The 21,042-nt window shown below is 36.3% G+C and overlaps 1 protein-coding gene across 3 annotated transcripts in view; it reads left to right on the top strand.

Annotated features, from left to right (window-relative positions):
• Positions 1-21,042, top strand: part of TRPS1 (transcriptional repressor GATA binding 1) — a 253,708-nt gene that overhangs the window by 148,616 nt on the left and 84,050 nt on the right. The window lies entirely within an intron of this gene.

Genomic DNA, 21,042 nt, shown 5'->3' with positions numbered 1-21,042 from the left:
TTTCAAATCTTGTTTCTCCTCTTCTACCAAAACATTTCTAGTGCTGGGTACTGTAGGAACATTTCACTTTGGGATTAGGACCTCTGGCCCTGCACTTTTAATGTCCTCATACCCAGCGGGTCAGCACTGTAGGTAGTAGGAACAAGCCTGGAAGCCTTTCCTGGACCAGAGCGGTTACCTAATAATTCCGTAGAATCTGTTTTTATTATGCTATCTTTAGTATAATATCTTTTGTTATGCTCTCTTTAGTATGCTATCATACTACATAATCAAATAATAATCACGCTTAACACAAATAAGGTTCTCAAACAAATCCAATCAGCCGGGAGTGAGAGTGCCAAATAGTTGGGCAACCAGGAGGCCACTACGTCATGGTCAAGAGCAGAATCTAAAGTCAAACTGACACAGATTTGAAATTGATAAAAGATTGTCAGGTCTTTCATTTCTTGTTCTCTCCAAAGCGGTCTGGAAATCAGAATTCTGAGCTTTCAACTTTAATATAGTTAGGATTCCAGACATGTTTTCAAGTTGTTTCCTTTCATGCAGAAAGATACAATGTTTTAGGATATCATAACACCCAATTCATGCCATTTATCTGACTTCGTTGTTTTCTGTATATTGGATCATGGAAGCTTCTTCTCACATCAGTTTGTATTGTTTTGATGTTGTTTTGCTAATTAGCTCTTCAGAACCTCCCTGATGTGCTTTGGCATCTTTACTCTGTTTCCTTTTAATAGCAACTGTTGCATGGAAATTGCTTGAGAGAAGGGTCCCTAAGCTGATAACCTGGATGTGCTTTCCTCATGTGGGCATGAGAAGAATCTCTTGCTAAAATCTCTTCTAGGGAAGGTGTGTATTTATGCAAAGACTTTCAGGGACCTTTTTAAAAATGAAGATTTTACACAATTTGAGTAAGAAAGTAATTAGGATTCCTATCTAAATGATAATAAGAACCCAAAGAGTACAGCCTGGCACTTCAACTTTGAAGCTTACTGGAAGATGCAGATTTTGCGTTTTAAAATAATTTGTTGGAAATATCAAAGCAGTAAGTGTTCCTTCCTTGTTTTTGACAAACAGGGTGACTTTTCTAAATTCAGATAAATGATCCTATATTTTGGTTTAAAAGCACAAAAGTCTCAGATTATCTTCCTGGATTAGCAATGCACATATCAAAGGCTATAGAAAAGGATTTTTTCTACCATTTCCTTTTCCTTGCGAAAATAAGAATGAATAGAATATTCCTCTTCAACTTGTGATTTTTAAGTGTAGGATTCTATTAATTTTTCAGACACCCTATAAAATATTTATAAAATTGTTTCAAATCAGTGATGTAGTGGCATATATTAAAAAGAACAGTTGACTTGGATTAAGATAACCGTGTTTTAGTTTGAGTTTCAAAGGACTTTGTTCATACTGTTTAACCTTGATGAGCCTCAGTGCTTTGCACTCTAGAATGGATATAATTATTCATACCTTGCCTACTTCTAAGTTTGTTGTGTGAATCAAATGATAAAATGTGTGTGAAACTGACAAGCAAATGTGTCATCCCTACAATCACTGTTATTTAAAGATATTATTGACATTTTGGGCCAGATGATTCTTTATGGTGGGGTGCTGTCCGATGCATTGTAGGGTGGTTAGCAGCATGTGTGCCCTCCACCCACTAGAGGCCAGTAGTGCCCTCCCTCCCCAGTTAGGACAGCCAAAATGGCTCCTGGCATTGCCAAATGTTTATTTGGGGTAAAATCACCCCAGATGAAGACCCACTGTATTGTTGTAAAGTAGAAGGTCTTAGATCAGTTAGTTATTATACAGGTAATCAGAAAAATGGATTCAAGCAGGCAATTATGTAAAAAGTGGTACCTCATGCATTTTATTCCAACTGAAACATACAGAACATAGGATCATTAATTTCCTGAAGTAGAGCCTTTACTTTGAATCTTACCTCTTTTTTCCCTTAAACCAGCACTTTAATGTGTCTTCTGCAGTTTTTGATACCCAGTTTTTAACAGTTGAGTAAAAGTAGGAAGGGAGTTATGAAATAATTTCAGGGCAGAAGTTGTAAGGGAGAAAAAAATCATTTTTTTTTCCTTTACCTTTCTGGGTTCTTGACTCAGACTTAATAACAAAGTAACAGGAGAAAAACAAAGAGAAGCTTAAGAACTTGTCTGCCTCCAGTATATACAGGAGAACTCTAAATGGCCCAAGCCACTACCTTCAATACCATCTCCATCTAAAAGAAGATGATGGGTGGGGGCCAGGAGGCCAGTTATGGGAGGTTACCAGGAAAAGCACAGTAAACAAGGGTAAAGTTGTTATGCTGGTTTAAGTCCTGTCTTTTCCATTGATGAGATTTTCTAGAGATTTAATCTTCCTTCTCTTCCTACTACAGAGTTGGAGACACCTTTACAAATAGAGATTTCTCTTATAATTACGAATATCTCTTAACAAAGGCTACCTTCTATTCAGTTTTCAGAGCTTCTCTTGTGTTGGCTGTTTCTTAAAAATAACCAGCACAGGGGCCCCTGGGTGGCTCAGCCAGTTAAGCGTCCAGCTCTTGGTTTTGGCTCGGGTCACGATCTCATGGTTCATCAGTTCAGGCCCATGTCAGGCTCCGCACTGGCTTCACAGAGCCTGATTGGGAATCTCTCTCTCTCTCTCTCTCTCTCTCTCCCTCCCTCCCTCCCTCTCTCCCTTTCTCCCTTTCTCCCTCTCTCTCTACCTCTCACTCACTCTCTCTCTGTGCTCCTCCCCTGTTCATGCTCTCAATCTCAAAATAAATAAATAAACATTAAAAAAAATAACAGTTCAAAATAATCAATATGTTAAAGAAGCACATTTTGGGGTGGTATGTTTTGCTCGCCTTTAAATATTTTATGTTTTTATGTTTTTCTGGTTTATTTTTAACATATCATCTGTATCCAAACCAAAATTAATTTTATGGAAATGTGTAGTTTTTGAGTTTTCCAAAGATTTCAATATAGTTTCCACAAAATTATCAAAAAAAAATCTTTTTGGCAGTCAGTATTTGACATCAGATTAAAATACTCCTAAATTTCTTAGGAGTAGTGGTTACAAGTCTATATAAAATAGGAAATTTAAAGCCAAATATAAAAATATATTTAAGGGGCACCTGGGTGGCTCAGTGGGTTAAGCATCTGACTCTTGATTTCAGTTCAGGTCATGATCTCAAAGTTTGTGAGTTCGAGCCCTGCTTGGGGTTGTGCTCTGACAGGGCTGAGCCTACTTGGGATTCCCATTCATCCTCTCTCTCTCTCTCTCTCTCCTGCTTCCCCTCCTGCACGTGCACTCTCTTTCTCTCTCTCTCTCTCTCTCTCTCTCTTTGTCAAAATAAATAAGCCTTTAAAAATAATAAAATAAAAATATGTTTTAAATCCATTAATAAATATTTTAGATTCATTTATTCATCTGAACAAAAAAAGTTCAAATAATTTCAATACCTATAGTAAAATTCATTCATTCTGTAATCATGTATTTTTTAAATGCCAAATACCATCATTTTCCTCAAAATTTGTCTTAACATTGCTAACACATTTATAATAAATGGTATTTATCATGTGTATTTCCTTTTTTCCCCGTTTTATATACCATTTTGGTAATAGTGAATGTCAGCATAGATTCAGAGAACAGTGGTATATGTGGTGGCTTGGCAGTGTTCTAGCATACTCAGGTTAATGATTAATTTTTTAAGGATGATTGCCAAGTTTATATGTCCCATACAATATCATTGAGAAAATTTTGGAAAATTTTCAGGGAATTGGAGAAAATTGAGTTAAAGATGATGGTCTCAGAATCCAAATTGATTTTTACTCCATCGTGGATTTTACTAACAAGTAATGCATGCTAACTGACAGGGAAGCTTTAATGTTGTCCATTCAGCTAAAGTTAGCGTTCAGTAATTGACATGATAACTACAGGCAGCATGGACAGGTGTATATATACTGTTTTACTACTTTATAACGATGTTTAAGGCATTATGAAAGATGAAGCCGTTGCTCCGTTTTTTACCTTCTTGTGTCCACAATTAACTACAGAATAGACATTTTCTCATATTAATGTTCATGTGAAAGAATAATCCTCTGTTAGGACACATGACCTTTTGCATTTATTTATTAAAACTAATTCTTCATTCAAGGTGGAATATATAGCAGTATTTAGAATATCTTAAAATTATAAAACATAGGATTTTATACACTGTATGAAATAAACATACAGTTTATTCATATAAATATCATATAAATAGTTTAATAAACTATTTTAATATTTAAATATATAAAAAGTTTAATAAACTTTTTAAAGTTTATTAAAAAATTCAGTGTATCCTGATTCAGATCACTTATGTAAAAATATATTAATCTGTTTGTTTTTACTAATGCCACATGTCAAACTAGTTACATTTAAAGTCATAGGAAAAAGACAGTTCTTGTTAATTCCATATATACGTCATGGGAAAATGCATTGAGTAATCTGGAAATTTTGTTAAAGTCTTTTCATATAAAATAGCAACCTAATTCTAACTTCTTAACTTGTTAATGTCACTGCTCTCAGTTTCTGAATCTACTTGGATGATGACTCTCGAAGAGTTTAGTGTTTGAGAACATCAGATCTCTTTGGCTTCTATAAGATGTGTGTCACAGATATGACTACAAGATCTTAGTGACATTTAGGCAGCACAGAATAATAAAAAAAATGACCAAAAAAGTTTAGACAATAAAGATAGATATATCTATGTATTCCAGCTCTGACTCTTTCCTACTTACTTTATGGGCCTGAAGAATTACTTCATTTCTCTTGAGTCCCCAACAGATTTCCCTTATATATCACCTTAATTATCTCAGCTATGTACTTGATCATCTCTGGAGGTTTCTTCTCGCCTAAGGTGCTAATAGTCTTTGTCATACAAGAAACACATTTAAAAAACAACAGCATCAAAATATATTTCATTTTCTTATTTTGGAATTGGCACATGACACTGTAAAAATCTTGTGATAGTAGAAGTCATGCATTTGAACATGAAAATGTTAATGTAACCACAGCCATTTCCTGTCCTATGCTGAGAAGTAATTTTGCCTATCAAACAATTTTTTATATGCCTTGTGTTTATTTGAAAGGCTCAAGAGGAATGTGTTTGGAATTGCAGTTTGTAATAATTTACTACAAATTAACCTCTAATTTGTATGAATGAGAAATAGCATCCGTATAGTAAACTTGGATCATTGTATAATATGATAATTTAAGCAAAAATTTTTAAAAATAATTATGTAGAAAAAAATTATTAAATGTAGTAACAGCTTGGGAATAAATCATGGGATAAAAGAGAAGGACAGGAGAGTTTCAGTTTAAATACATGGCCTTATCATATATAAATATATATGTATATTTGTATGTGTGTGTGTGTGTGTGTGTGTGTGTGTGTGTGCACTCTTATCTAATAAAAGCAAATTTTAAACACAACACTTCCTCTGGTTTTGGTAAAGATCCTTGAAGCACATTTTCACTCTGATTTTATGTCTGATTTTTACACCAAAATATTTTTGCTTTGGGTTTATATTTGACCTGCTCACCCCCTTTCCTTGTTTTGAAGTTCTTCAGACATTGATCTGACCATCCAGTTAAATTCTTCATAGCATTTATTTCCTGCCAGTTTCTAGTACAGGTAGGAGGTAAGCAGCAGTTGAGAACTCATTCAGATTGCAGTTCTAAAGAGAAAGTATCAGGGTTTGAGCCTTGCAGACTCTGGGGTTTGGACAACTGGAGCAAGACCAAGCCAAGTTGCTTGGGCAACAGTTGGGAGCTGAAGGCAGCCCTTCTTTGGTTCAGACCACAGAGACGACATCAAACTGTGGAGTGGCACATGACAGATCCATGAGAAGAGAGGTGATTAGAGAAATCATACATGGAAAAATGGACTTTGGGTTTTAGAGTTCAGACTCAAGTGACAGAGTACCAAAGGCAGAATGACACCTCAAAGGGAAGGAGAGTGCATTCTGGGAAGAGCAACAGAGGACCCCTGCGTTAGCAGGATTGGCTTGTTTCAGAAAGAGGATCCCTGTGGGCATGAGAGAAAGTTTTCAGTGCTATAAGTACTCTAAACCAGCTTGTGGTGATAAAGTTGCAGAACAATAGAGGTGTTCTAAAACTTAAGTATGGAAGAAAGAGAATAAGTCTTTTCTGTAAACAAGAGTCAGTGGGGCTTTGTATAGGAGATTTTATATATATATATATATATATATCTGAGGTGTTTACATTTTATGTGTCTAGATCCACAAGTAGATTATGAGCATATTAAAAGCAAGACCTGTGCCCTATTCACTTTTTTTGTGTGCCATTCCTACTCCCCAGTGCAATATGTGGGATAGAGAAGTTAGATATTTTTTGAGATGAAACAGTAATTAAAATTCTTATATATATTGAGATTTCTTAATAGAATAGTAGACCAATTTTATTAGCACAGTATTTAAGGTCATATTTTTTATAAGCATGTATACAATAAGCTTACTTTACCATGCATGTATTTATGAAATTTATCATATGCACACAAAATTAAGGGGAGTGAAATTTTTACTAAAATCTGAGACCATGGTGGATATGGGAATAAATATATATATTAAAATATAATTAAAATAGAAGTATATATATAAATTTTTGGTGGAGGCAAAGATAAAAAATATAGTATTCTCCGACCAAAAATTTCATGGTGATTCATTGAACTTTTTCACTCAGGGAAAAATAGCTTCTTTAGCTCAGGAAAACAAAGGGATGCCTCTATTTTTCATATCCAGTTTGGAGGGAAGGGTGATACACAGTTATTTCTGGAAACAGTCTTCTGAGAACAATGAATTTCTTCCCTTCATGATAGGGTCCATTTTAGATTATTTTAATTTATATCAAATTCTCAAAGAAACATGGCCAAATTTGAATTTATAGTCTGCAAATTTCCATTTTTAAAGACAAACTAGTTCCTGAGGAATGCAGATTTTTAAAAAAGGCAACTGAAACCTCAAAAATTCTCTCCTTTTTTCTTCTTATGCTTAAAAAAGTACATGAACATACTGTTTTTAAATTTAGGCTTTAAAAAAAAATGTCCTCATGCTGAGTTCTTGTTTGCCAAGTTTCAGCTTGGAGAGAATTTTTATAGCTTTTATAAACCCCTGAAATAGAAAGTTTTAAGTGGAAATCCTTACACACTTTCAGTGAGGGCCACAAATCTTGCTACCTTTGAGAACGAAGGTAACTTCTTTTCATTGTTTAGAAAGGGCACCAGTGGCTTGATGTCGTAGTTTTCCTAAGGACAGAACTTTTGTTTAACTGAGTGTTTGATATGTTAAATTTTGTATGTGACAGAACATTTTTAAATTTTAAAATGCACTTGTCCTCACACCAAGAGTGGTTTCTGAGGCATACTGGGTGGCTCAGTCGGTTAAACGTAGGACTCTTGGTGTCAGCTCAGGTCATGATCTCACGGTTTGTGAGTTCAAGCCCCACATTGGGCTCCATGCTGACAGTGCAGAGCCTGCTTAGGATTCTATCTCTTCCTCTCTCTCTGTCCCACCCCACTCACTTTCTCTGTCTCTCTGTCAAAAATAATCTTTAAAAAAAAATTTTAAAATGAGTGGCCTCTATGGTGAGGCCTTTGTGATTTAACTTCTAAATGTGGTTTAGATTCAGTATGGAAGTTAGATTTGTTGTAGTCAAATTGATCATGGCTGAGTATCTTTGGAAGTCAAAAAAATCCCCTTTAAAAGCCTTTGAACTCCCCTTTTCTTCATGTAAACTAAAGGGTCAGTTATCCTTTAGGGAAAGCCGGAATATGTAGGGGTTTTATTGGGTCCCATCTCTCTGTTGTGAGGATTTAGGGCCATTGGAACCAAAAGTCTCACTTCCAGCATGAAAACACGTGGTATTTTACTGCAACCAGGGATCATTATTAGATTAGAGAACAGAAAGGGAAAGAACAAATGAGGCTTTGGACGCAGAGAAGGCAGTGCGGGGAAGACAACAAATGAAGCAGATATTCAGCAAGGAGAGTTGGGCATTTTTGCAGGGTCCTAAACATAATTGAAGGAACACATGCTGCCCGATTGATGAGATAAAGGTCAACCAAATACGTCCATAATGTTTTATTTCCAGAGAAAAAGATTTCCAAACAGCAATATATATTTAATTTGAATAGTATCTAGTAGAACAGAATTGGGGTAATGTAGAAAACTTATAGATATCTAGTAAATTTCATTCTAGCAAATAATTCACATTTAAAGAGACAAAGTCCTTGCTTTTGCTGGTACATATCTGTGGCTTCTTTCTTCCTCCAGAAAGACAACAATGTCAGATTTGGCAGGAGATAATGCTTTTTAAACTCTTGACATGCATACTCTCTGACACAGGTGCCCTAAAAGAAAGACCAAGTAGTCTGATGAAGGACAACTTTAAAGGAAAATTTTTAAAGAAGGTAAAACAAACGACTCTAAAACTAGTATTTAGTCCTTGAGACAGGTGTATACATTAGTGATGGAATATTGCTTGACTACATTCTTAAAATCCTTTACATTTATTTCTTCAATTGAATGAGACTTTATAACATCTGTTTTTGGAACGAATTCTGATAACCTTGACATTCAAAATGGAGACACAGGATAGATAGCTTTCCTCTAAGTGCTTCAATATGGCAGAAGGAATTATGTAATATTGATAAATAAAGCATCATGACATCTGTGTTGAATTCTGAATCGACGTGTTGAGTGAGCTGTGTAAGAGGTAAAGGAAGGGACTGACTTTCAAGATGTGAAATGCATTGGGAAAGCCAAGGTCAAAGACAATTCAGGACTCAATGCAAAAGATTTTCAATCTTAATGAAAATCTCTGTTAATAACTTGACAGTTGAGGAACAGTTTCATCGTTAGAAGTTTAACATTCTTTTTAGGGCCTAAGAGACAAGAGTCCCAAAGAACTGAGTTGTATTAATAGCTAGTGCAAAATTTATGGCTTAGGAAGAACAGATTAATAGTTTTTGGAGTGAAGCCTGAATTATAGAGGGATGACCTGAGCTCTGGTGTGAGTGATCAATCAGTTCAATGTCTGTAACTGCACAGTTTTAAGAACTCCTAAAAGGTTCCTCTTTGGCCACTTAAAAATGCTTCATAAAGGAGAAACCTGTTACAAGCCAAGTTGGGTGTATATTTTTATATAGCTATATAGGTCCAATGTTTCTTTAAAGGGGAAAAGCAAGAGGAGTGGCACACTGAGGTTTGTTTCCAGATATGTATGAGGGAAATGTGACTGACCTGAGCTTTGAAGGATGGCCAAGACTAAGTGGAATAGATTGGATAGACTGGGTACAGTGTGGACCCTAAAGGAGAATTCCTTTGAATCTAGGAAATCTTCACCTTAAAGAAGCAGGGTTAAAGACACAGAGGCAAAAGCCTAACAAGGCTGAATTAATTGAACTTTATTAGTCAGGATAAAGCCACTGATGTTTGCAAAGGAGAGTAATGTTTCATGAAGATTAACTCCTCCATGATATCAGGAGAGGGGAGCAGGACCCTGGAAATCTGTTTGAATAGCAAGTATTACTGATGAGAGCACAGGCCAATCAGTAGAGTGGTGGCCATGGCATTGAAGAGAAAAGGAAGACTGGAACACGGATGAAAAGAGATCCCCAAGACTCCATGAGGCACTGTGTATTGAGTAAGAGAGAATACAAGGAACCAAAAAATCCCTCAGATTGAGTGCAACTCACCAGGACATAAACAGGTTCCTTGTATGTTTTTGGTTGCTCACTTCTTTTGGAAAGGAACGAACTTCTTTTAAATTTCCCTAGTGAAAACTCTATTTTGATCATTTTTTTTCTTCTCTGTTAAAATGACAAGAATTTTAATTAGCCTTGAAGGAACAATTTTTACTGTATTATAGATGAGGTAAAATTGACAATACTAATGAAAATGGAATTGAGTTTATTTGGTCTAATATTTGGCCTAAACTAAAATGGTTTAATGCTATTTGCCACAAACACTATGAGGTCCCTGTGCTATTTATTGAGCCCTTCCCCACACTAGACAGCAAATCCCTTGACAAGAGGGATTTATGTCTTTCCCGTCTCTCTGTCCTCAGCCTTAACTTCATGCCTGGCACCTAACAGGTTCTTCATAAATGATAATTACATTAGTAAGTGGAAGCCTGTTATGATTTCTGGGATTGATTGGTTTGTCATAAGCCTTCTCATTGGAAAGGACCCTCTTCTGTTAGGAACTCCCTGTATCTATTTAAAGAGGTAATAAACGTTTGGCTTTCAGGAAAACATCTTGTAGATTCATTCATCATTACACTTCTTGGATATTGTCATACAGGAAAACTTGACCCTGAAACAATTATCACTAGCTCTTAACACACTAGGATTTTAACTCAGCATAAGGAGTCACTGAGAAGAATTGTAAGACATGAAGGAGAGGATTTGATTGGCCAATATTTTCATTTAGTTCAGGAGAAGGAAAGGCAAAGCCCCAAATGCTGCACAGACATAAACTCACAATTCAAAACTTTTTTTAGAAATGACCCAAGTGATCAGTCCTTCCAGGGTATACTGAAACATGGAGCAGTCATAAATACTTCCAGGCAAGTAGATCCTGAGTTGGAGAGCATTTGGTCTCACTTCCAAATGACTCTGGCCTCGGAGTTCTGCAGTAGTGAACTACAATTCTAGAAAGTGAGCTACAATTCTACAAATTCTAGAAAGCTCCAGGTTCAGAAACCGTGGCAGGGTTACAAGAAAAAGTTATCTAGCTTCTGTTTCTTGTGCCATTCAACAAGATTTAGCAGGAAATGCAGCAAAATTTAATGGTCGTTACCTGATGAAAAACAGACATACTTCAGATTATCCTTAAGCAGTACTGAGCAGACGAAATGAAATTAGAAGACCCCACTGAGGCCAAGAGGGTTGAAGAATCACAAGAAAACAACTGGATACAAAATAGGGTCTCACCATGCTAGGTCATCCATGCATTTTCAAAATAGTGCTATAGGAAAAGTGGTAGAGAAATTTACTATTGTCACGAAGTGCACATTGGATTCATCAGCACAGGATAATATTAAATCTGTATTTTTCAGTAGGTATGAAGAACTTTGATTTCAGTCAGCTCTACCAAAAAATGGAGGATTTTTTTAAGCTGTGTACGATCATTCTCTATTAATATCCCACCATGTTTAATGTTTCATATTACATTATTTTTTCTTAAAAAGAATTCATGTCATCTATTCCATTATATTTGTGATCTATGATACTTCTTGCTTTGTCTTTAAAATGGAAAATTCTTTGGATAACTTTATAGCAAACTCGGGTTTGGTTCTTATGTTGAACCATGCAGTAATCTGTGCGTGACATGAAATACTAAGCATACCTGTCTCATTTAAATAGATATGTTAAGGTGGTCGTTACTATTCAAGAGAAACTATTGCTTTGCTTTTTTTTTTTATTTCAAGAAGACAAATTATTAGCATTTTTTTCTTCATGGAACAAAGTACAAAAATTGTTGTAATAAGAACTTTCTTCTGAAAAGCCAGATAAGCTCTTCTCGGCACACCAATAGGGGAATGACAGTACAATTTAGTAACTTAAGCAATGCATTAGGATTCACAGGCTATGCCGAGGCTTCACCCTCGGGCCAGACCTATAGTAGTTGTAAGAAAATGATTTATGTGTTGTAATAAATGTTACTTCTCAATCTGTTTGCTTGTTCAGTGGTTGAGGTCCCAACAGAAAAGGTCTATCTCAAATTAGGACTGGCATGTATTATCTGTCAACTTTATATAGTACTGTAAAAGTCATTCAGCTGACAGTAATATTAGCAGAATGTTTTATAGGTCTTGTACTGTGTGAAGCCTTGTATGGGTGAGAAGAGGCGATGGGTCTGTGGGGCTCTGTGGTCCGGGATAAAGTTGCGTGTAGATGAGTCGTTTCAATGCTTCTCTGTAAATGAACATCTGGCTCACATATTGATTCCATGTGTGAAAATGAGATCAGCCCATATAATGACCAGAATCAATCAGACTTCAGCCGAGGAGTAACATACACTGGTCTTGATTTGTTAGACAACCAGAATTGGCAGCACCTTGCATAATTTGGCACCAATTGACAAAGATTAGGCTGTTTGGGGGCCTGGGTGGTTATTAATTTGAAACCCCCCTTAAATATTTTGCAGAGTAAAATCAGCTGTAACTTATTTGTCCCAACCCCCTCCTTTTCATACTAGCTCTAATTGTTTTAGACAAACAAGTGGGCTTGCGGCCTGTTCACTTTACACAGGAAGACATGAATTCTTTGATCCATACAATATTCTGTAGCTCAACCTTGGAGCTATTTACTGAGGAGATTTATTTGCAGACAGACAGTAGAACAGTTCTTTGTGAATAGAAATGAGTACAGCTTCCACGGGTTTTCAGCTCATGTTTCTGCTACTTACTGTAAGGGAGACAAAACTAAGCCATCTTTATTTTTAACCTGAATCCTTCTTTTTTTTAGCATTTTTGAAAACTGGATTAGACTATCAACCTCTCTTTTTTCTCCTCCCACTTTACAATGATAAGAACAGAGATCAACCAAATATCATTGCAATTTTGTGCTTTGTGTAATCGTGAAGAAAAAAAAAATTGTAAGATTTAAAGCAGGACAGATGTTAATTGTACACATTTTACGAATACATCTCCTTAATTTCTGGGTACAAATGAAACTTACCTGTGCTGTATTAATTGTAGATATTGGATGAAAAGAGAAAGCTATAATTGTCCAAATGTAGTTTTAAACATTGATTATTGCTTTCAAACAGTATAAAAGATACAGACTCATTTACTTTGAATTTAGATAATCTTATTTAGGTAAGTCTCTAAACCAGTATTTAATTTTTCCTCCAATTAAATGAGTTATTTGAACAAAGCGTCTCTAAATGCTTTAAATATAATGGGCCAGACAATTTAATAGTAACAAGAATGAAACCATTCCATAAATATATCTTTTTATAATTTTGTAAGATATGAATTCCATTAAGACTATTTGATTTCCACTTGTGATAGAGAAATTTGATTCATGAAATCAGTTCAAGGGATAATTCTCAATTCTTAATTACGTCTGATAATAAATTACTAAACTATATTCTCTTTTATTATCTCAGAACTTAATTTGCTGGGCCTCTTGATAACCAGTATATGAAAAGTCATCTTCTTCCTTTAAAATGTTTTTTTTTTCCCATACAAATTTGTAAATTATAATTAAAAATGGATTTCTTTAAGGAAAGATCTTTCATGATCTTCAGATTTTACCTTCCGGTCAGTTAGGTCATTAGCAGCATTTTTGGCATTGTTTCTTTTGTATTTCCTTTTGGATAATTTACCAGTAACTTTTTAGAGAGCTGTGAGTGGCATCATATAAATTTTTGGAATTAAGATAAACTGTTTTCACTGAAAGACCAAAACTGTTTTGACTCCTAAAAATAATAGTGAATCAGATGTTTTATTTTCTACATTTTTAAGTTGTAGATTAATAGATTAATGCTGACAGATTTTTAGAGGTATTACAGTTTGAAATTTACTCATTTCCACTTGATATAAGTTTCCTAATTAAGAAATATAACTTTGGGAGGAAAGCATTTTCAAACACTTACACATGTCGCCCCCCCTCCCCCCCGCCATGTCAGGAAGCTTTTAAGTCTAAACAAGCATTCAGTCAGTAAGCCCTAGTTTTTCAAAATCTTTCAAATTGCCTCCATAAGCTTAAGACCTAACTTTGGTAAACAAAAGTGCTTACTTACGTTTTTGCCAAAAGCAAGATATTGGAACCAAATGCATACCTCTGCTAAGGAGCTGGATTATTTGTTACTTGTAAAAACTAAAAGGATTAGGAGAAAGTTTTAAGGAAGAATGTTTGCGCATATAGGAAGAAATGGGCAGGACAAAGACTTTTTAATTCAGACCATCAAATAACACAATCATATATAACATTTATTATAGAAGATACACCAGTAGACGGCACATGCAATTGAAATTTCAGAAAAGGGCGAAGTGTGTGGTTGTCTCACACGTTAAAACAATTTCAGCACACGTGTTTTCCTGTTTCATATGCCTGGCCTCAGGTAAGAATTCTTGCATATTAAAAATATTACCACCATGATTTCAAAGTGAGGCCAAGTCCTGTTATAGGAATGTGTGATAATTTACTGTCCTGTCTACACCATAAGTGAAACCATGTTAACAGCAACCATGCCTAAACATGGTTTTTGTTATATTTCAAATATGGTGTGGACAGCTTTATATTTCTTAGACACTTCTTTATTGTCTTTTTTGTACATTGCTTAATTTGGCATAATTCTTTCATTGAAATCATCCCTAAATGCTAATTGACAGTAACCTAGGAGCATTCTACACATATCCTGAAAAGAGTTGTCTTTTATTTTATTTTTTTTTTCAACGTTTATTTATTTTTGGGACAGAGAGAGACAGAGCATGAACGGGGGAGGGGCAGAGAGAGGGAGACACAGAATCGGAAACAGGCTCCAGGCTCCAAGCCATCAGCCCAGAGCCTGACGTGGGGCTCGAACTCACGGACCGCAAGATCGTGACCTGGCTGAAGTCAGACGCTTAACCGACTGCGCCACCCAGGCGCCCCAGAGTTGTCTTTTATTTACAGAGGCTTGTTTGATATGGTAAGACATGTTTTTTACCAGAATCACAAATGATGTGGCTGTCTCCATGGACATGATGGCGTGTATCTTGTGCCTTACAAAAATGCCAACCAAAGTTCCCCATACAGCTGCTGTATCTTTGAAGAAAACATTACCCTGTGGTGGCTCCACAGTCAGAAATATTCTTGCACCTAAATAAGTTTTCATTTTTACTTTATTTCAATTTTATTCTATCTAAAGTATAATTTTAATATATATTTACTAGCTAGTTACAGAATGAATTCTTGAGGTAGGGGTTTGTCCATTTCAAAATAACAATCTTTGGGGGATTTCAGAAATAAATATGCCTAACAGATAATAATTTCATGGAAAGTGACTCAGTGCTATCAGTATCACTCATAACCGCATGGCCTGACCTGTGCTAAGAAAATTATTTCCCTTAACAAGATTATTGAAGCTTCCTATTCTACCACTTAAAAAAAAAATGTGTGTAATGGTGGGAAGAGGGCCAGTTCTCAGCTGGGTGCATTGGGTTTTGAACATGAAAGTAGTAATGACATTAATAGGAAGTTAAAATCTAATAGCGGAGGGGTTTTGAATACTCTGAAATAATCTGAAATTTATTTTTGGGCAGTAAGAATCATAGCTGCTGGTCTTGTTGCACCCATATATCATTCAGTAACTGATTAAAAAAAAAAGGAATTGTAGACAATGTTTGTTTTGGGTAGTCCCCAAAACACTCCAGAGTTTCTTGACCATGTGCCTAGTTCACATTCTCTTTGTCCTAAAATATATTAAGCCTGGTCCCCTTCTTTCCAAAAGACAGGCCAAAAACAGACTAATACATTTTTTTAAATAGTGTAGGTGAGACCTAATAACCTGAAGAAAGTGCCGAGTAGTGGAGATGACCCACAGGATTTGGTGACCAGTCAGCAGTGAGAGGGATTTGAGAGAGTATAAAAAGGATGCAAGGAAGTTATCCTGCCTGAGATAGGAAACAGCATTATGAGGAGGCTGGGTACGAAGTATGTAGATTTCACTGGGAGAATTTAATGAAATGCTTGCAGATCTTACACAGGCCCTTAGAAAAATATGCAAATTGTTGTCTACAATAATAAGGGTGGATAATTTTTATCCACCCTCCTGATAATACCAAATAAGGGAAAAAACATGGTTTTCGTTGCAGTAATAAGTTGGTGGTACAAATTACAGCATTACTATGTTAAGAAAGAAATGTTCATTCTTCTCTACCAAACCAGAAATAACTCCAGAATCAATCAAGATGATGACAAAATGTATACTGTGTGTAAGCTTGCATCCTTACTAGTAAATGAATACCTCTTTTTTTGCCTCTTTCAAAGTTAATTTTAACCTATTCATTTTGTCAACATGAATTAAAATTTTTTCTAGAGCGGAAGGAGCTTCAATAAACCTGGCCCAGCTATCTGATTTTTTAGTTAAACCGAATTTTGTTTTAATTTTAGTTTGGAGGTTTTTGCTCTATTTTAGGATATTTGATGTATTCTAGTGTTTATTGATTAGTTTTTAATAATTCTGAAAGGGGCTTTTTCTTAAAATGTAGATGTAGATAATCAATCAAGAGAGCCTTATCCAAATCCAGGATTCGATTTAAACTTTTTCAGTTGACTGTTGTGTCTTATTTTCATTTTTAACTTGATGGCAGTTTTTTGACAGCTAGGTTGAATTGTCTAGTAATTCACCTGCATTTGTGTGGTATCTTAGGTGTCATTCTCAGAATATTTTACACACAAAGAGAAACACTATTGGTCAGGGTTTTAGTACTAAGTTATGTAGTAAGGAAGCCAGATTACTCCTGGGCATTTATATTGAAGACTTCTTGTGAAAGTAAATTATCTAAAAAATCCTCACCATGAATAAGGATGAATATACATTTACTAATAAAATTTAAATAAATGGGATGCTATTTTAAAGAAGGTGTGTACATGTGCATGTGTGTGTGTGTTTATAAATATTATGAGCATGATTAACTGACCTGCTGTTTTTAACCATTTCACTGACTGCTTCTTGGTGTTCCTAGTTGTAGTTGCCCCAATGGCACTCAGGCAGTTCTCATAGTACATGTTTGGTGAGCATCTACTGTGGGCCAAATGCAGTGTATTGTTTCTAGATATGTTATTTCAGCTCTGGATTTCGCTGTTTGCATAGATACTGTAGAAGCTGAGGTCTCAGAGAGCCTTCAGGTGCTTTGACAGCCAAAGCCTCGTAAATGTGCACACTTCTGTACTCGTCTCTTCTCTTCGTATCCCTTGTGTTTTGCCTGGATCCCGCATCAAAGAGATAAGGGGAAGGGAGTTGATAATTGGAGGTAATAAGCCTTTCATTATTCTAGTTTTTGAAGTTAAAGCTTTTATTAGTGCCTAGGTCTCCAGGGTATTCTCATCCGCTCTAAGCTGCTGGATTCTGTTCTCTACCGACTTTCTCCAATTTTCATCACTGTGCTTGTAGAAAACTGAAACGCTGCCTCAGAGAAGAGTGTCATGACTTCCTTGATCTCACCCCGATCTTGTGACTGTATTTTGTTTTATCAAGGAAAGAACGGGCTCAGATCTGCAGCACGTCCTAAGGGTGTCCCTGTATTCTTCCAGATGCTTAAGCTCACTTTTAATCTATGTAGGAGAATCTGTTTTCCACATGGTTAAATGCGTATTCGTTATAATGCCAAGAAGGTGGACGTGAAAACCTTTGCTTGACAGTGAATCACCACAGATTGTAACCAGGGGCAGCACAAGATGAGATCTGTGTTTGGGGAAGCGTATGTTGCTGGCAGGGAGGATAGAGGACTGAAACGGGCCGCATTCCGGCACCCAGATACGAGGACATCAGTTAGAAATCGAGCGAAGAGCTGGACTAGGACAGCGGCGTAGATTTAGAGAAGAGCCGTGGTTCAGAGGAATTTAAGATGCCAAGTTGGTAAAGACTCGCGTTGCTAAAGGTTAGTTAGCTACCTTGTGTGAAGGGGTTAAAAAAAAGACTTCCTATTTCAACCCTGGCTGACCGTATGAAAAGTCACACCATTTACAAAGAGAACTAAGAAGTAACAGGATCATCCTTTGTGGACAGGGTGGAAATCATACTGCTGTTAATGATACAGTTTGTTTTTGATGAACTCTCTGAATTTCACATGTTAGGTCCACACTTTAAAACTTCAGGCAGGTGAGAATGTAGCTCCAGGAGATATTTTTGTTTTGGAAATTAGGGGTATTTAAATATTAGTTGAGACTATGGGCATAAATGAGATTTGTCAGGGTTCAAAGCTTCTCCTGTCGTTTGTGGATACCTAGGTTACGGCGATTATGCCCCATCATCTTTTTATTTGCATGTTGATCTCCCCACCAGCTGGCATACACCTTGAGGCCAGAATCCTTTCTTCCTTCCAGCATCTCTGCCACCCAGTATAGCACCTGGGACGTGGACAGTCAACTGTGTGTTTAGTGAATGGATATATAAACCAATGCTTGAATAAACTGAAGAAGCCTAAACTGAGAAGAAGGAGACTGAGGAAAATATGGTTTGGGATTATAGTGCTATTTCTGTAGAGTAGTGTCCCAACTCTGATGACAGCCTGAAGAAACTGGTGGGTATTGCTGAAGCCAAGGTGGGAAAGAGAGAATTAGGAGTTACTGGTGATCAGGCTCATTAACTCCTCCCCAACCCAACCCACCCCTGCCCCCCCTACCCCCCCAACCCTCTCACTTCTCCCACAATTCCCTGCTTCATGAGAAAGAGCAATGAAGGAAATTGCCCTATAACAAGACCTATCCACATATCCCTAGTATGTTTGGTTCATATGCTTGAAATTTGGGATTCTCTGTCGCTGTGAAGAACACATGCCATGACTGGACCATGTTGGTGTTAAAACCTAGTTCATCATGTCGTTATACTTCAAGTCAGCTGAATGACCACCTAATCTGTGTTTTTCCACACATGGAATGATAAACTGGCAACAGTGTTTAAAAAAAAAAGTTTCTGGGGAGCCTGGGTGGCCCAGTCGGTTAAGCGTCCGACTTCAGCTCAGGTCACGATCTCACGGTCCGTGAGTTCGAGCCCCGCGTCGGGCTCTGAGCTGATGGCTCAGAGCCTGGAGCCTGCTTCCGATTCTGTGTCTCCCTCTCTCTCTGCCCCTCCCCCGTTCATGCTCTGTCTCTCTCTATCTCAAAAATAAATAAACGTTAAAAAAAAATTTTTTTTAAAGTTTCTGTGTCTTTAGAAGCTATTTGAAGGCACAATTACTCAGCATGAAGATTCTCACTGAATGCAGTGAGGATGTATTATACCATGTCATGCATTTAGTTACTTGCTTTTGTAGTGGTAGATATAGATAACTGAGGCAAATCTAATTACGCAGAATTGTACGCCGACTGTTTAGGAATGACAAAAGGATGGCATTGAACTTGTTTAGGTAACTTAAGAAATCAGCATTTTCCCAGAGCACTTCATGTCGTAACAGTATCACAAATAACTTCACACTATATCCTAACTCATCTAATTGTATAAAAATATCTTTATACCATCTAATCAATTATATTGCTCAGACACAGCAGATGAATTCAATAATTTCTCCTAATCTGTGTTCATTAAAATTTTTTTAGCCTCCAAGAGCACTAAAGCAGCATTTCTGCTGCCCCCAGAAATGGTATGGAAACATTTCAGACAGACTGACTCCATTACTAAAGAAAACTGTGTGTTTCAGGAGACACCCCTAACTTATGGTTTTGATTATGGCTTCTGCTTACATTCTCATTACTTTTAAGTTTTTGTTGTTTTTTAGAAGTAAAGCCCGATCTGTAAAAGATCTCAATTTGAAAAATCTTAGACTTTAAAAAACTAGAACATTTTGTCTTCAAAAGCTTTGAAAACATGTGTCCTCTTGAGGGTAGAATGCACAAAGGAAAGGAAAGGGAACGAAAGATCAACCTGGTGTTAACACACAAGATATATATTGGCCCTGGTCAGTCTTAATGTTTGAGTCTCACTATGAACACAGCCAGAAAGTGTTTTGTTTTCCAAAGATGCGGGGCCTATTGATTTGACAGTAGTACATACATATCATTGACATAGCACCTTACAGTTCCTGAAGGTTTTTGCTCAGTCATCTTAAAACACTTTATAAAGAAGCAAGAAGAATTGTATTGGTTGATAAATTATAATAAATTTGAATCAATTGCCCTTTGTCATTTATCAACATAATTTCAGGGTTTAGGACATAACCCAGAAGAAGTCGGTCATCTCTGAAGCTACATAACCATTGTGCTAAAGTAGCTCTTTATCCATCCCTTAATTTATTGTTCTATTAAATAAAAATGGGAATAGTTCTATCACAGGTTCTGCTTAAGGCATAAGAATATTAATAAATGCCAAAAATATGACGTGATTTCTGAAAACTTCTCTCATCTCTTTGGGTTTAAAGGTTGTTCATTTTTTTCAAAAGGCTTAATTTAATACCATAGTAAGTAGGTTAAATGGGTAAATAAACATTTCCAATGTAGGGAATCTATTCTCAAGTCTGCCACACCTCCCAGGTGGAAACTACTTGTGATAGAAACGGGTTGCCTTATAACAACTTCAGTAAACAACCAGGATTAGGTCATTTCTGTCTGGGGTTATACGTGTTTTCTTTTAGTGACAAGAAGTGTGTTATGATGAATCATGGTTCTGTCAACTCTGGCATTTCCTCAAAGAAATACATGGCATGAAGTTCCTTTGGTGTTTTCAGCAAGGTTTGATTTTCCTTACTTTGTGTAACATGAACCTTCTGTTACAGATACATCAAATCCCACACCTACAGGATCCAGATATATAGTCATGGCTTCTACTACATTATATCGTGCTTTCCTAGCTTATTAAGTTCGATATAAATGAATTTTTCCAAATTCTGAACTTATTCTCCAAGTTTAAAACTGAAAAGAAGAAAAGAAAGACCAGAAAACTTTGTGGGGAGGAGTGGGGGATATTCCTAAAGTATTTGGTAAACTGCCTCGTTGAAGTCCATGAATCAAGTGCAATTTCTTCTCTGGCTTACTGACCCTTGGTACATAAGGTAGCAGTATCCATTGCTTTTCCTAAGTCACATCTATCTAATTTGTTTCTTGAGTTCTTTTGTCTGTCTCTTACAGTTTCCTGATCTTCTTACTCAACATCTAATATTTCTGCCTCACTAGTGTTGTTAGATGACCTTCCCTACCCCTTTCCTGTGCCTTTGTTTTTTGATGCCTCTAATCCGCTGAGGACTTCTAAACTGCAAAGGAAGAAAAAAAAAAAGACCATTTGAACAAGGACATGGTCAGTTTTATTATTTAAAAAGGTAGGATCTTTTTGT

This window comes from Lynx rufus, unplaced genomic scaffold, assembly GCF_022079265.1.
Source record: "Lynx rufus isolate CCGP_SWC_20201006 ecotype Redwood Valley unplaced genomic scaffold, mLynRuf1.p SCAF_12, whole genome shotgun sequence".
NCBI classification, from domain to species: domain Eukaryota; kingdom Metazoa; phylum Chordata; class Mammalia; order Carnivora; family Felidae; genus Lynx; species Lynx rufus.
The sequence above is the reverse complement of the archived record's forward strand: the minus strand, read 5'-3'. Positions and strand labels throughout refer to the sequence as shown.